Source organism: Otolemur garnettii, unplaced genomic scaffold (genome assembly GCF_000181295.1).
Source record: "Otolemur garnettii isolate 467f Iridium unplaced genomic scaffold, OtoGar3 scaffold00072, whole genome shotgun sequence".
In the NCBI taxonomy this organism is placed as follows: Eukaryota; Metazoa; Chordata; class Mammalia; order Primates; family Galagidae; genus Otolemur; species Otolemur garnettii.
Genome location: NW_003852467.1, coordinates 5,346,197 through 5,362,198, shown reverse-complemented (window position 1 = coordinate 5,362,198; position 16,002 = coordinate 5,346,197). Strand labels below are relative to the sequence as shown.

The 16,002-nt window shown below is 36.9% G+C and overlaps 1 protein-coding gene and 1 pseudogene across 2 annotated transcripts in view; one reads left to right on the top strand and one right to left on the bottom strand.

Moving 5' to 3' along the window:
* DMD (dystrophin) overlaps nt 1-16,002 on the bottom strand; it is a 2,307,273-nt gene that overhangs the window by 784,660 nt on the left and 1,506,611 nt on the right. The gene's annotated exons all lie outside the window — the stretch shown is intronic.
* Nucleotides 1,166-1,686, top strand: LOC100954628 (annotated as a pseudogene). Its single transcript, XR_002774330.1, has one exon. The product of XR_002774330.1 is annotated as a 60S ribosomal protein L23a pseudogene (transcript).

Here is a 16,002-nt window from a genome sequence, read left to right as displayed (position 1 = left end):
AAACATAAAAGGAGACAAAGAAGGTTGGCATATAGTAATTATACATTCATTATAAATATTAAATTTGTAAATATTATTACAACTAAAGGATAGACGGCAAGTAGTAATAGCCGAGGACTTAAATGCTTTCTTCTCAGATCATCATCTAAAACAAAAAATCCACAAAAAAAAAAAAAAAAAAATGTACTTAAGCTGAACTATAGAGCCTATGAACATACTAGACATTTGAAGAACATTTCATTCAACCCCGGCCCCAGCCAAAAACTGCAAAAAAAAAAAAAAAAAAAAAAGAAATGACCAAAAATGATTTAAAATATTTCATAAACTTAGTTGATAAAGTAGTGACAAGTCTGAGAAGATTGACTTGAATTTTGAAAGAAATTCTACTGTGGGTAAAGGCTATCAGATAGTATTGCATGCCATAGGAAAAAATCTTTCATGAAAAGACAAGTTGATTGATGTGGAAAATGTCAGTGTTGTGCTCTTTTAAACAATTGCCACAGTTACCCTGTCAGTAGCCATCCATATGGAGGAAAGACCCTATCCCAGCAAAGTGATTATGACTCACTGAATGCTCAGATTATCATTAACATTTTCCAGCAAAAAATATTTTTAATTAAGGTATATCCATTTTCATACATAATTTTATTGTACAATTAAGAGAATACAGAACAGTGTAAACATAACTTCTATTTGCACTGGGAGCCCAAAACGTTCATGTGACTCACTTTACCATAGTAGTTTGGAACTCAACCCACAATGTCTCCAAGATATGCCTGTATATGTATAAGAGAGAGTGACAATGAACTCTTTTTTAGATATGGACTAGGAGAGGCCTCTTCTTTTAGCAGGAAACAGAATGAAGTATGAAATGTGCCATGTCAACATATTGGAGAAGAGTATTCCAAGCAGAGGAAAAGGCAAGTGCAAAGTCCCTAAGCTGGTGAGGGACTTGGCTAATAAAAGGATTTGAAGTGGTACAATACTCTGCTAACATAAATATGTATAGGATCCTGCTGGTGTTAGGGAAGATAGAACAAAGCATGCACACTCCCCCCCCACCCCCCCGATTGTATATACCAAGAACTTTTTAGTTTGTGATATTTATTAGAAACCAACCCTGATCTGATGCTTTTAAGATAACAACACAGGGTCTTTTCACAAGATGGCGCTGAAAGCAAAGAAGGAAGCTCCTGCCCCTCCCAAAGCCAAAGCCAAGGCAAGGCATTGAAGGCCAAGAAGGCAGTGCTAAAAGGCATCCACAGCCACAAAAAAAAAGAAGATCCGTACATCACCCACCTTCTGGCGGCTAAAGACTCTGAGGCTCCGGAGGCAGCCCAAATATCCTCGGAAGAGCGCCCCCAGGAGAAACAAGCTTGACCACTATGCCATCATCAAGTTCCCCCTGACCACTGAGTCTGCCATGAAGATAGAAGACAACAACACACTTGTGTTCATTGTGGATGTCAAAGCCAACAAGCACCAAATCAAACAGGCTGTGAAGAAGCTTTATGATATTGATGTGGCCAAGGTCAACACCCTGATCAAGCCTGATGGTGAGAAGAAGGCATATGTTCGACTGGCTCCTGATTATGATGCTTTGGATGTTGCCAACAAAATTGGGATCATCTAAACCGAGTCCAGCTGGCTAATTATAAATATATAACTTTTCACCATAAAAAAAAATAAGATAACAATGCTAGTGGTATATTGGTAAAAAGGATTTTAAGGATAGAGGCTGGTGGAAAGACCATAGTTAGGAAACTCCTTTACAAGTCCAAGTATTCATTGAACAGCATGGATATTCAGGAAGTATCACATTCTTTTAAGACAGAGTCTCACTCTGTCACCTGGGCTGGAGTATAATGCAACTTCAAACTCCTGAGTTCAAGAGATCCTCCTTCCTCAGCCTCCCATGTAACTGGGACTACCGGGCTAACTTAAAAAAAAAAATTGTAGAGCTGGCAGGGGTAGAGGTGTCTCACTATGATGCTATGTCTGGGCTTGGACTCTTGGCCTCAAGCAATTCTTCTTCCTTGGCCTCCCCAAATTCTGGGATTACAGGTATGAGGTACTGCACCCAGCCTGTACAGAAGGATCTTTCTTAAGAAGATATTGTGGGTATAGGATTGGCAGGATTTGATCAAGAAGAAGAAAATTTTGAGAGTCACTGAAATTCTATGGCTTGGGAGGAAGTAACTAGGGGTAAAAGGCAGATAGGTAAGCCTGCATGTAGAAGCATGTGAATATGTTCACGTTGGGCTCAGGAGCTAAGGTACCTGTAACACTGATGCAGATGTACAGTGGGCAACTGGAAAAATAAGCCGAGTGTGCAGATTGGTGGTCAGACTAAAAATATAGATGCGGGGTATAAAATCAGCAGTTGGAGAAAATTATCCCAGTGATACTTACAGAGTGAGTGAAGAGGAAAGGGCCAGAATTAGGTATATATTTCCACAGGATAAAAGAAGAAAAATGAATGAATGAAAGGCAGAACAAGGGAGCAAAGAGAGCAGAAAAGTTGAATTAGGAGCTTGTAGAAACTCCAAAGGGAAGTGAAAAGAGAATTACATGGCTGTCACCATGTTGTATATTACAGATAAGCAACGAAGCTAAAGAAGGGACACAACTACTAATACTGAATATAGCTTTCATGGGAGGCTAATCAAAGAAAGGGAGCTCAAATCCTGTGCTCTCTGTTTCTCTTGTGAATAGAATATTAGAGATGTGCTCCCCCAAACATTACTACATGTTCCTCTTTTTAAAATTCAGCAACCAGATAGGTTTTAGGCAATAATAAGCTGACTAGATAAATCTTAACACTGGTAGCAACTATAATAAGACCAGTTAGTTCAGCTTTCGCCTTAAGTGAAACAAATGAATGGCAATGTTTTCTCTGGAAAATTAAGGAACACACACACATACAATCTTTAGTGATAGTAATTAATTATGAATGAAACTTATAGGAATATTAATTCATTCTCTATGATAAAAATGGTTAACACGATTTTATAACAGTCCTACAAAATTATAAGTTTAAATTTAAAGTATATTTTGTGAGGACTGAGAATGTTTTCCTTTAAAATGACTTATAAGTGCAATCCAGTGTGAATCCTGTACCTTCATAAAATGAATACAAATACTCAATAACTTCATTAATGTTTCAGGTATGCAGCCAGGTGATTAACATCCTCCTCTCCCTGACTTATATTCTTCTAATCCCAGAGAGTTCTAAAGATCGCAAAGAACAGATGCCACTATTCAGAAGGCACCAGCAAACAGATAAGATGAAGAGATTGCATTCAATATTACAAGGAATTTGTGGAAGAAATGTATATACAAATTAGAATTAATAAAATGCTCGTTGACAAAGGAACAGATATGACAGCAAGGCTGACATTAAGGTAGCCCAAGCATCACTAAGTCCTCCAAGTCCTAAGTGGGTGCTTGATAGCTAGTGGATTAAGGTACAGGTGGAATGCCAAATGAAACGTCAGTATGTTACACCTGTAGGAGGTGGAATATTCCCTCTTCAGTTCACCAGATTAGCTCTAGAATCTAGAATCCAGATTTAGTCATCTGGTGAAAGAACATTACGAAGTCACCTCATTTCTCTCCATAGAAATGTTTTCTATTAGCATGTCATCGCTAATGTCATCTCTTCATCCTGTAATGCCATAATGAAGAGTTTAAGTACCTAGATGAGATTTACCGTTGGTCCTATACAAATAGAGCACTAGGTGAAAGAATTCATGTTCAGCTCTGAATTCTTTGTGGTTCCTTCTCTTTGGCGCATTTCTGGGGAACTGGATTTCTAATTATATGCACCTCTGACGAATCACTGTAGAAAGACCATTTTGAAGATGAATTTCCACAATTTACCTCACTACATTTATTTGCAGTTTGCAATTTATTAGTTCAAAGATAGGTTATTCAGGGTAAGATATTATTGCTTGAAGGGTCAACTGTAGTAAATCTAATTATATTCACTTAAAATATCCTTTGGTATATTTTTCTTAGATGAATGTGAGGAAAATACAATATAAGAAGCTGATAATAATCCTAAACATTGAATGATAGGTGAAATGAATTCAAAAATTTTGGTAGCTCTCCATGCAAATAAAACTCAACTCAGATAAAACTTGACTTAGACAAGCTAAAAAACAAAGCTTCAGACAACCTCAGAGAAGCCTCAAGACTACACAGAGGTGACAAATGCTGATAAAATTCTTAACTATGCTGAAAATGGCAACTAGCTACTATAAGGATATTGCTGGCGATGTTAATCAGTCTGATTTAAGCATTCTACATTCTATATTACATAATGGCATTGTACCCCAGACAGGTATACAGTTATGACTTTAATAAAAATTTTAAAAAATTCTAAAAAGATTAATTGCTATAATCTTTTATAAGATTTTATTAATAGACTAATATAATCTATTGTTATAATAACAGAGTTAGTGAACATTTACTATATGTCCAACATGATGCCTTTCATATATTTTTCCTAATACTTAACACTCTTACAAAACGGAGTTCATCTAATTTCACAGATACTATCACCAAATCCCCACTTTCTTCCTTATTCTGTTGTATATACGATGTGAACAGGTGCTTATCAAGGCTTCTTGCTAAAACTGACAGATATGTTTCTTGATCTTATGTTAAATCTTTCTCCTCCTCTTTAATTCCGATACATTCTCCTATATTCTTCCAGCGTATCATATGAGAGAAAATCTAGTCTCTTCCCACAGGAAAGGTAATAAATTCTTACATAGACTTGAAAATGCTCCAAGGGTTTCTTAGTGGGTTTATGATTGCCAAACCTCTGATATCGAGGTCAGAGAATTGGTTTGAGTAAACCTTTTATCTGGCGAATGGCCTCACATCTTTAAATGATTTAAGATAAGGTGAAGAAGGCCACCACTAAAATGAAAACATAGCTAATTATAGTGGCCAGGTTTTGTAAGTAGAAAGTATTCAGCTTCAAAGAACATTCAGACAAGAAAGGCTTCACGGGACTTCAACAATAATACTCACTTCTAATAACAGAACATTTCCATTTAAATTTCCTTCCCCTGCCTTATTCTTAATGACTCCTGCAATGCAAAATTGTGCACCAGGAGGTAAGATCCTTATGATATGACAAGAGTTTTATTTTATTTAGAGTATTAACAATTCACTATTGACAATTTGCATTGATTAAGTAATAAGGAGTAAGTATTAATACTCACAAAGAAAATATCATGCTCTATTTTTAGATCCAGTCCTGATAGGTTTCTAAAATGGATTAATACTAAGCATTTTTAGCTTTGGTTATTTCTTATGAAATGGCATTGCTAATATTGGCCAGCTGCTGTTCTGACAAGCAGTGAAGCAAAGGTTAATGATGAAAAAGTTCCCCGAAACCACTTTTGAACATGAAAAGTGCAAGCCATATGCAAATTAATACTTACATTTTTAAAGAAGTGATTTACTGATTGTTATATTTCTAATTCAACATAAAGTTGATTTTGTGTGTTTAAATGGAAATTTGATGTTCTCAGGGATAGCAAGGATTGCCTTGTTTTCTTTCACTGAATTTATTTAAGTTTTCTTTATCTTACCTACTGCTAACCTTAGACTATATGAATATATATTATGGATATATATCTCAAACACTATAAAAAGGATTATCAACAGCATTTTCACATATGTTCATGCATTCATGTATTTGTTCATTTGACATTTATTACTGTGTTTCCACGAAAATAAGACCTACCCAAAAAATAAGCCCTAGCAGGATTTCTATGCATTTGTTAAATATAAGCCCGGCCCCGATAATAAGACCTAGTGATGGGCATGGCCATGCAGCATATCTGCATAGCCACACCATGCATTTTGGGCTGAGCGGTAAGGAAGACTGGAATACCTTTTCTCTACCACAGAGCCTTTCTCTAAGCCGTTCGCACTTGCACAGGTGTGCGTGTGGTAACCATGGTCGCAGGCATCCTATTGCGCACGTGCAAACGGCTAGGGGAAAGGAATTCACGCATCACTAGTGCCAACCCCACCAACATGGTCAGCTCCCCCTGTCAGGTTCCAGAAGAAGATGACTTAACTGTATTGGAATAAATGTAGATTGTTGTATTATACTTAATAAAAATAAGATATCCCCTGAAAATAAGCCCTAGTGTGTCTTCTTGAGAAAAAATAAATATAAGACAGTGTCTTATTTTCGGGGAAACACAGTACATGTTTATTGTGTTTCAGTGTGTGAGTTAGGAACTTGAAACACAAAAATACAGGCACACAAACACACATTAAAATTATAACAACCAGCAAGGTGCAATGTACAATGAAGCGCACAGCAGGAACTGATCAGTTCTTTGGTTGATGGATGAGAGGGTCAAGGAAGAAAGGCTTGAACAATGGCTTGGAAAAGAAACAGCTTGTGTACCAGTTCACAAGGTGGTTGTGATGGTAGTGAGAAAGTATTCCAAGGGGGAATCTGGACTATGCAAAGGCAACACCAGAAGCAATAGGGAGATACCATGTGGGGGAATGAGAAAAATGGGGCAAGAATAGTAGACAAGAGGCAGAGGAAAGAAAAATCTTTTATACCACCCTCAGGATCTTAGTGGAGAACCTACAAAAGAGTTTTAAACAAGGGGATTGTACTTTTGTATTCTAATTGATCTTCTAAAAATGAATATATATGAATACATGAATAGATAGAAGGTTTGCTGTTAATGCATGCTTCTGATTCAAATAAGCTGATCTGAATGATGTATGCATTCTGCTACTGAAAATAAAGAAATTTACTATAAAAATGACAGCTTTTGTTTTATGAACATAAGTGTCCATTTGCTTAGAACTTTCTTATTTATAAGGAGTATTGTCTGCCAATTGGACTATTTTGTTGACCACCACAATCAACAGTTTTTCTATCTAATCTATCATTGATTAGAAGGACCATTATTGTTATATATACTGCCAAGAATGTTAAAAATTTAAAGTTTGTAAATACCACCTATTGTATAACAGATCTCAACTTCAGAGATGTTGAAATATAAAATAAATGTGTTTTAGAATCAATGAAAGTCTAAGATACTGGTAGATACCATAATTGATTTATTCAAAATTATTCATTCCTTCTCTTAATATGACTGCCCTGTGGGTAAATAGACTTCTCCCCGCTTTGATTTTGGGCTTGATCACATGCCTTACTTTGATCAATAGTCTGTGTGCAGAAGTGACTGTATGGCAACCCCGAGCCAGATCTTTAAAGGCGATTCAAGATTTGCTAGCTCCCCTTTCTCCTGATGTTCACCATGAGATAATAATATGCCATATAAGAGCTGCTTTTCAGCTTGAATCCTTGAACGAGAAGACATTTGGAACAGATCCACGGTCTAGCATGAGAAGACCTTAATTTGATCCACAGTGTGGAGCAAAGCTGAGGTTGATTTGCATACACATGAGTAATAAATATTTGTTGTTATATGTCTCTGGAATGTTGGGGTCCTTTGTTACTGCAGCAAGAGCTGGCAATTACAATATTACAGTAAAATAAATACACAAAATATATGGCTTTCTGGGATTAAAAAAATAATAAACCTACAAAATAAATGTAACCTGGTCACATATATCGACTGCCCTATCTCTCATTTCACATACAAACTGTTTGGTAAAAGAGTAGGAAGAAATGAAAAATGAAATGGAATCAATATTCTGTTAGAGCCTGACTTCTCCAGCCTAAATTGTCAGGCAGACTCTGACAAATGAAGGCTGACGGATGGAAAAACACAACATTGTACAGTTGAGTTTCTTTCACTTTCTCCTCATGCTGGGTGACTGCTCTTTTATTTATCTACAATTAGGTTTGCTAGACCACTACAACGTGGCTCTCTTTCACTGTAACTGTATGCTGTCAAGTATGAGCCAGGCTGATTGACAACGAATGACAAGTTCTCTCTTTTCCTTTGAGCTAATCAAGGGCAGCCCACCCAAGAGAGGATTTGTTTCTGATTTAGAGATTTATGGATTTCAAAAATAATCTGTCCTCATATACAAAGCATAATGCAGTATTGATTTTTTAAAGTGGCGAGTGTTGTGAAACCAAGAAGATATAATCTACTAAGCCCTATACTTGAAATGTTCAAGGTCAACAAAAGAGTGGGCAAGGGTGTGATTATTAAGTAATGAGAATGACATCCAGAAGTCTATCTTGGAAGCTCTCTACTCTTCAGGTAGGAGATTCAGTCTTTCTGGAAGAATTCTTTTGGAAAATGGAATATTAATATTACCACCCCTAACAAATTACTAGATTTATTCAATAAATATTTACATATAACCTATTATGTGTTAACACTATTTTAGGCACTAGATATGTAATAGTGAATAAAACATGTCATTTTTTCCCTATCCTCAGTAAGTTTACATTTTAATGGGAAAAATAGGCAGTAAAAGGGAAATTATGGTGCATCAGAGACTGGAAAGTGCTCAAGAGAAAAATGAAAGTATAGGATGGGGACAGGAGACGTATGTACGGGGTACAGGGAGGTGGAATGTGGACATTTAGAAAGAGCCTCCAGGGAAAGGCTCACTGAGAAGGTGGTATTTAAATGAAGATCTGAAGAAAGTGAAGGAATGAATCCAGCAGACGACTCAGAAAAGAATGATCCACATGGAGGAGATACCATATACAAAAGACCTGGTGCAGGAGTGCGTCTGGCATATTCAATTGAAAAATAAGGCAGCCAGGAGAGTGGAATCTAGTGAGCAAGAGCAGAGCAGTAGGAAGGATAGCCAGACAGGGGAGCTGTATGCTAGGTCTTGAGGGGCATCTTCATGAGGATTTCAGCTGTTATGAGTGACAGTAGGAACCATACCATCATAAGGACTCTGGAAACTAAGAAGGAGGGAGGGTGGAGGCGTGTGAGGGAGAAAATCTTACCTATCTGGAATAATGTCTAGTATTCTGGTGATGGGCACACTAAAACCTCTGAGTTCAGTATTATACAATTCATCCATGAAATAAAAATACATTTACCCTCTTAATGTTTTAAAATAAAGATGAAAAAAAAAAGTTAAAAGAGGCAGCGCCTGTGGCTCAGTGGGTAGGGCACCGGCCCCATATACAGAGAGTGGCGGGTTCAAACCCGGCCCTGGCCAAACGGCAACAAAAAATAGCCAGGCATTGGGGTGGGCGCCTATAGTCCCAGCTACTCGGGTGGATGAGGCAAGAAAATCGCCTAAGCCCAGGAGTTGGAGGTTGCTGTGAGCTGTGATGCTACAGCACTCTACTGAGGGCAATAAAGTGACACTCTGTCTCTAAAACAAAACAACAAAAGTTAAAAGAGTAGATCAAGGGTCCTCAAACTTTTTAAACACGGGGTCAGTTCATTGTCCCTCAGACCACTGGAGGGCCAGACTGTGGGGCCCCGGGGATGAGTCAGCTGCTAAGCAGGACAGGCAGCGGCAGCAAAAACACCCAGCGGGCTGCTTATGGCCCGCGGGCCGTAGTCTGAGGACGCCTGAATAGATCAATCTGCTTTATTCAGATGAGATTCAAGGAATGCAGAGAACAGACAGTAGTCATGAACAGATTCTTAAGGAGTTTAAATCTGCACTGGTTAGAGGGAAGTACTTGTCTGTGGAAACCTAAATTCCTTATTTTGAAAATCTTTATATAGATAGCTTTTAAATAAGGCTTAAATCTCTGATCTGGTTTAATAGCCATAAAGGATATTTCTTTAAAAATCATTCACTCAAGGTGGTACCTGTGACTCAGAGAGAAGGGCGCCAGCCCCATATGCCCAGGGTGGTGGGTTCGAACCCAGTCCCGGCCAAACTGCAACAACAAAAAAATCATTCACTTAAACTAATGCTCCGTAGGTCTCTCTACCTTCCTAAGTCCTTATTGGTGAAAGATGTGGGCTCACGAGCCTAGTTTATCTAGGTTAAAATCCCAGCAGGAACTTACTATCCTCAAGATAGCCCACAAAACCTCAAAAATAGCCTAAAATATTTGGTATCTGGCTCTTTAAAGAAAAATTTAACCAGGGCAGCGCCTATGGCTCAAAGGAGTAGGGCACTGGCCCCATATGCCAGAGGTGGTGGGTTCAAACCCAGGCCCAGCCAAAAACTGCAAAAAAAAAAGTTAACCAGTTGCTGATGTAGACAAATGGTTAGGTTAGGCTTTGTGGTACTAAAAGCTTTCAAGTACACAGAACTATTCCATGATGCAAACATATATTAAAACATCACATAATACCCCCCAATGTGTATAATTATTATTTGATAATTAAAAATAAATTTTAAAAAATATGTGGGTACCTATATTAAATTATCAAACATTAGGAATGAACGGTTTTTCCTTTCAACTTCTTATATACATATAGGTTTATGGAGTTAAATAATTATAATCATACTTTAGAGCAGAGGTTAGCAAACATTTTCTATAAAGGGCTAGACAGTAAATATTTTAGGCTATGTGGGTTATAGGTCTCCTGCCATAACTGGATCTTGCCAATGTAGCATGAAAGTGGCCAGAGATGGCTCGGCGCCTGTGGCTCAAGTGGCTAAGGTGCCAGCCACATACACCCAAGGTGGCGGGTTCGAATCCAGCCTGGGCCTGCCAAACAACCATGACGGCTGCAGCAAAAAATAGCCGGCGCCTGTGGTCCCAGCTACTTGGGAGGCTGAGGCAGGAGACTCGCTTGAGCCTAGGAGTTGGAGGTTGCTCTGAGCTGTGATGCTAGGGCACTCTACCCAGGGGGACAGCTTGAGGCTCTGTCTAAAAAAAAAAAAAAAAGAAAGTGGCCAGAGACAATATGTAAAAAAAAAGAAAAAAAAATGAACATGGTTGAGTTCCAGCAATAATTTATTTACAAAAACAGATGGAGGGTTGAATTTGGCCCCCCTGGTTTAGGGTAATATTGTGCTGCTGGAAATGATCTGATCAGACATAAGCACATCTGGATTCTAGGTGCATTCATACACTAGTTGGGGAAAGTGACTTATCTCCTCTGTGTTTTATTATCTTTAATTATAAAAAAATGAAAAAATAAATTAAAACGACAGATAATATAATAAGTAAAGGGTTAACAAAACTCTTTGCTTCTCCGCATAAGAATACGACCTTCAAGCAACTTTCTAGCTATATTCTCTCTGGAAAACTGGGAAAGTCACGTGTATTAGCTGGCAACATTGCCTCTGATAAAATGACCTTGTCTAGTAAATTATATCTTGCTGTGTAATTTATTTTTAATTTAACTGAATTTTTTTTTATTTTAAAGTATTATAGGGGTACAAATATGTTTGGTTACATGGATCACTTTTACAATGCTGGAGTGTTATAGATGTGGCCATCAGCCAGTTAGTGTTCATTGTATGCATTAGATAGGTTTTTGCCTGTCCTTCTTCTTCCCTCCCCCTGCTTGATTTCCACTGAGGTTTTCTTCCTTCTGTGCACATGTGTGCTCATTAGTTAGTAACAATTTAATAATGAGTACATGTGGTATTTGTTTTTCTGTTCTATAGATACTTCACTTAGGATAATGGTCTGCAGTTCCATCTAAATTTTGTAAAAGTCATCCTTCTTCATGGCTGAGTAGTATTCAAGGACATTCATACGCCACATTTTGTTAATACACTCATAAATTGATAGGCACTTTGGTTGATTCAATGTATTTGCCATTGTGAACTCAGCTGCAAAAAAACATTTGAGTGTAGGTGTCTTTTTGATAAAATGACTTGTCAGGTACCCTATGAATGAACTACAAATACCTAATGGAAAATCAGAGCTTTGGGGATTCCCTAAGTGAAATATCTCTTGCAACTGAACATGTACCTTTTACGGACCTTGGAAACTCTACCTATAGTGTGTGAGACTTCTAGGCCAGGGCTGACCCATACCTTTACGAAGTCTCCTTCCTTTGCACGTGAGCTGCCATCTAGGTGTGGGTAGATGCTGCAAAGGGAATAGTTCTTGGATGGCTCTGTGGCTGCTTTACAGACTGCTATGTGTTTTAATCCTATTGAAGAGAGATGCCTGTTGCTACCTTCCTGGTAAACTGTGCTTCTATAACCTTCTAAGTGAATCTGGTCAATGGCAGCCTTGCTCAGTTGCACCTAAGAAAAATTTCTGATGGGTTTTATAATAATCAATTCTAAGACCTACGTTTTTATTGCCACAAGTTAGCTGCTCTGAAATTGGGACACATTTTAGGATAGCATGTGATAGTCTAATTGGCAGCACTTTTTTTCTTAGTTAAAAATAATGATGCATATTCCAATCAATGGGGTTTTAGAAACAGTAAAATCTGGTGTGTGACCAGGCTGTTCATTAGTAGGTCAGGGTCAAATGATTTAGTATATGCAAAGGCTACCAATTTATTGAACATGTACTAAGAGTAAACACTCTGCTATGCATCTAACATAAATAATCTTAATTAATCTCACTCTCTACTATAGAGCCTTTCAGCAGACATCATTATCATTTCTCAGGTTAAAAAACTAGAGTTACAAAAGGCTGAAAACTTGCCTAAGGTACAAGCTACCATATAATGAATCGAAAATTTAAACCGTAGTATGTCTGATACAAATGCTGCATACATAATTACCATACTATAGGCTTTATAAATTTGTTTAAGTATGGACCAATACAAAATTAGATTTTGTTTGATTAATTGCAAGACTCAGAACCTGAACATAATAGTTTGATTAGCATGTAATGTTAGTTTAAATCAGGGTTTCTCAATTTCAGACTGTCACCATTTGGGTCTGGGCAATTCTTCCTTGTAGAGCAGTAGTTCTCAACGTTCCGAATGCTGCGACCCCGTAATACAGTTCCTCATGTTGTGGTGACCCCCAACTATAAAATTATTTTCGTTGCTACTTCATAACGGTAATTTTGCTACTGTTACGAATCGTAATGTAAATATCTTATATGCAGGAGACCCCCAAGGGGGTCGTGACCCACAGGTTGAGAACCACTGTTGTAGAGGGTTGATTGCCCTGTGCACTACTGTAGGATATCTTGTACCATTTTCAGTCACTGCTCACAAGATGTCAGGAGCCAGGAGCACTTTATCCTCTCCCATGTGTGACAGACAAAAATATTTCCCGAAATTGCCAAATACCCCTGGAGGAAAAATCACTCCTGGCTGAGAAGCTCTGCACTATTAGATATATGAAGAGACAAATGAAAGAATGTCCTTCTGTTTATGGTCTACATTTTCAGTATACATGACTTACTATGACTTAATATGAATACCTTTCCTTCCTTTCTCTTCTATACAACATTATGGGCAATGCCATCTGTTCATAAACTCTTTCAAATGCACTACTAAGCATACCATGACTCACAAAATGTATTTGAATATGGTTCTGATGAACTATAACCATAATTACATATTTCAGTTTCTGTCTGAACTGTTCTTAATAACACTAGATTGAGTATCTGAAAGACATTAGGGAACACAGTGGATTCGATACAATAGACAAGCACATGTGACAGAAAAGTACTTCTGATGTCCCTCTGAATGATCGCCAGTATTTGCGTTATTTTAAACCAATAAAGCATATCTCTAAGTTATATTCATATGGCAATTGGGTGCAGTTCTTTAGGTCTTGACAGACAATTTTTACTTTAAAATGCAGATGTTATTGAACACTAGAAGTTTCTTTTTAAACGTAAAATACCAATTTAAATTTTTTTTCATTAAAAGCAAAGAGCAATTAAATTCTCTGACTGTATAATTAAAGATACATTTTAAATAAAATTAAAAATGTTTTGTTTATTACTTTTAGGTTCTCTACCAAAATCATAGCCATTATCTAACATAATTCTTTTTAAAATTTCATCTAACTTATAAACTCAATCAGATGGGTCACTGAATTAAACTTGTATTTAAAGAAAAAAAACTCAGCAACACAACCTCTGCATTTTCTCTTCTGAATAGCCATCCTTAATCCTCTACAGGAAACAAAGCAAATGTAAGGTTTTCTGAAATCAAGGAAAAGAATATAAGATTGGAATAAAGCCCCTTCTTTGTTTCACTCAAAATGTCAGTTTTCATCCTGGATACCAGGTCTTTATCTAGCCCATCTTAATTTTTATATTCCTAACTTTTACAATTTTGATGTCTTTAGCAAAATGACTATTTTCACTGTTCTTGGAAAAGTTATTTGATAAGGTTTTAGATAAGGAATTGTGAACTTGTATGTTAGATGTATATAATACAGAACTCTGTTAGAATCCAAAGTATAAAGAGAACTAGTTAGAGAACTCAGTAAGAGAAAGCAAGCGATTCAATGGAAAACCGGGCTAAGGATATGAATAATCAACCCACGGGAGGAAAAATCTGAATGCTCAACAAACATGAAAATATGTTCGATCAGGCATATGCAAATATTATTTTAAATGAATTTTTGCCACTTCTTGCTGCTGGTGGAAAAATAATTTGCAACATACAATAAAATTAAAGTTGTGCATACTTTAATGAGTCAACAATTCTACTCTAGGTATTCTCACATAGGTATAAGAGACTTACAAAGAATGTTCTCTCAGATTATACGGTTTTTTTGTTTTTGTTTTTTTTTTTTTTTTTGTAGAAACAGAGTCTCACTTTATCACCTTTGGTAGAGTGCTGAGGCGTCACACAGCTCACAGCAACCTCCAACTCCTGGGCTTAGGCAATTTTCTTGCCTCAGTCTCCCGAGTAGCTGGGACCACAGGCACCCGCCACAACACCCAGCTATTTTTGGTTGCAATTTGGCCAGGGCCGGGTTTGAACCACCCTTGGTATATGGGGCCGGCACCATACCCACTGAGCCACAGGCACCACCCAGCATTATATGTGTTACTGAAAAGTTATAAACAATCTAAGTAATTATTATTTTTAATATAGTAATCATATTGATTATTTGTTCCTATTAAAATCAAGAATACTTTCACCAGGTTTCATCCATATTCTAAAGCCCTCTCAAATCTTTGTTCTTATTTTTATGGTGTCCAAACATTTTACTTAACCTATTCATAAGCAAAGTCAATGTCTCTATTTATAACTGAAGACATTAAAGATAACAAAATAACAATGCTGTCTCCAACAAATCTGACTTCAGTTATGATGGCATACACAGTATAATGTCCTAATAATATCTGTTTCGTTTTGAGTGAAACACGGGAGTGCCTCAGCATGCATGTAAGTGTGCATAATTTTGTATTTGTGTTATCTCCCTAATTATGTAAATCACTAATACTTATTACTATGCTAATACCAAAAGATGTATTTTAATAAAGGTTGCCATGAATTATTAATTTTATTTATCACATATTTCAAATAATTTAAAAGACAAAGATGCTTATCTATCCACATTTTCTCTACATGTCATTTACAAAAATTCCCTTAGAAATCTTGAAAATTAAAAGTATGCACACATGGCATTGTAATTTCATGGGTTAGTAAGTAGAATTTTAGTTGGAGCATACACATTCTTACGAGTGCTTCCATGTTTTGCTTTCTGAACGCTTAACAGAATTAATTTCAAGAACATCAGTCTCATTTTAATGACCAGCACATTACACAGTCAATTATTTTTATAAGTGCATTTTGAGCTATTTAACCTTAAACTTAAAAATTTACTAAAGTAGCCCAAATTTATAATTACTAAATAATTATGGCTGCTTTTATTAACTATGTCTTTTGTGCCTTCTTATGATCAGTAATTGCTGAATATTCATTATGTCCAGAGGAGGAAGTGAAGTGTTCAGAATTTGGAGACCATAGCTTTATATATTTTAAACATGCAAGCTCTACATTTTTACAGGTATTGTTTTGAAACTACAGAACAGAGTAAGTGCATTTATCGTGGACGATAAATGAAGCTCTTATTTATCTCTATGGTGTTTCTTTTTCAAAACAGATACCAGACATGGGGGTATAGCCCAGGTACAGTGCATGCTTAGCATGCACGAGGCCCTGGGTTCAACCCCCAGCACCTCCAATTTTG